We start from the raw sequence: 1,217 nt of genomic DNA, 5'->3' as shown, positions 1-1,217 counted from the left end.
TTAGAGTGGGATTTTGGTGTTAGTGGGCAGTAATTATCTCAAGAGAGCATTTACAAATTGCTTCTGTTAACTTCTGTAGGCAGCAAGCATATTTGAGGACAGCTTTTGATGCTTAGAACATTATCCCCAAAATAGTCGTATGTGTAAAGAATTCTCTAGTCACAATTAAACTGAAATTTATTCTTAAGAACAGAGGAAATACTTATTTATAGGGGAGTGTGTTCCGTGCCATGTGTAATGTCAGGATATTAGATTTTTAAAGTGAAAGTCGTTAAAGATTTTCAGAAAAAAAAATACCAGCATTACTCATTTTGATAGATCTATCATAGTCATCAAATATATCCCACTTTTTTCTTTTTTTATTGAAGTATAGTTGATATGTAATATTATGTAAGTTACATGTGTACATTATAGTGATTCACAATTTTTAAAGGTTATACTCCATTTATAGTTATTGTAAAATACTGGCTATATTCCCCATGTTGTACAATAATATCCTTGTAGTTTATTTCATGCATAGTGTTGTAGTTTGTATATCTCAATCCCCTACCTCATTATTGCCCCTCCCCACTTTCCTCTTCCCACTGGTGACCACTAGTTTGTTCTCTGTATCTAAGTCTGCTTCATTTTTGTTGTATTCACTAGTTTCTTGTTATTTTTTTAGATTCCACATATAAGTGAAATATATCCCACTTTAAAGTGTTAATTTTCCAGTAATTTTACATCATAGAAAATAAATTTTTGGCTAAAAATAATGCATATTTATCAATAGTGTTGAATCAGATATATTCTTAGTGTCTCATTTTTTAAGGACAAAAACAGAAATAGAAGGAGATTCTGAAACTGAATTATCTACTTAGTCTTTGCACTGCCCAGGTGCATTTAAAGTATCTAATCGAGACATTTTATTTTAGAGTATGTATTTTTATTGGGGTATAGTTGTTTTACAATGTTGTGTTAGTTTCTGTTGTACAGCGAAGTGGAGTTCCCTGTGCTATACAGCAGGTTCTCATTAGTTATCTGTTTTATACGTATTAGTGTATATATGTCAATCCCAATCTCCCAATTCATTAGAGTATTTAATTGTGAAAATATTTCTAAAGTACCTAAGTAATTAGTGCATGTTAATTCCTTTCACCTCTTCTAATAGAGCCACTGTAAAGTTTGTTAGGATTGACTTTTAGAGGATATGTTTATAATGTACTATATTTCTGTGT

The sequence above is a fragment of the Phocoena phocoena genome, chromosome 19, assembly GCF_963924675.1.
Source record: "Phocoena phocoena chromosome 19, mPhoPho1.1, whole genome shotgun sequence".
In the NCBI taxonomy this organism is placed as follows: domain Eukaryota; kingdom Metazoa; phylum Chordata; class Mammalia; order Artiodactyla; family Phocoenidae; genus Phocoena; species Phocoena phocoena.
Note: the sequence above shows the minus strand (reverse complement) of the source record.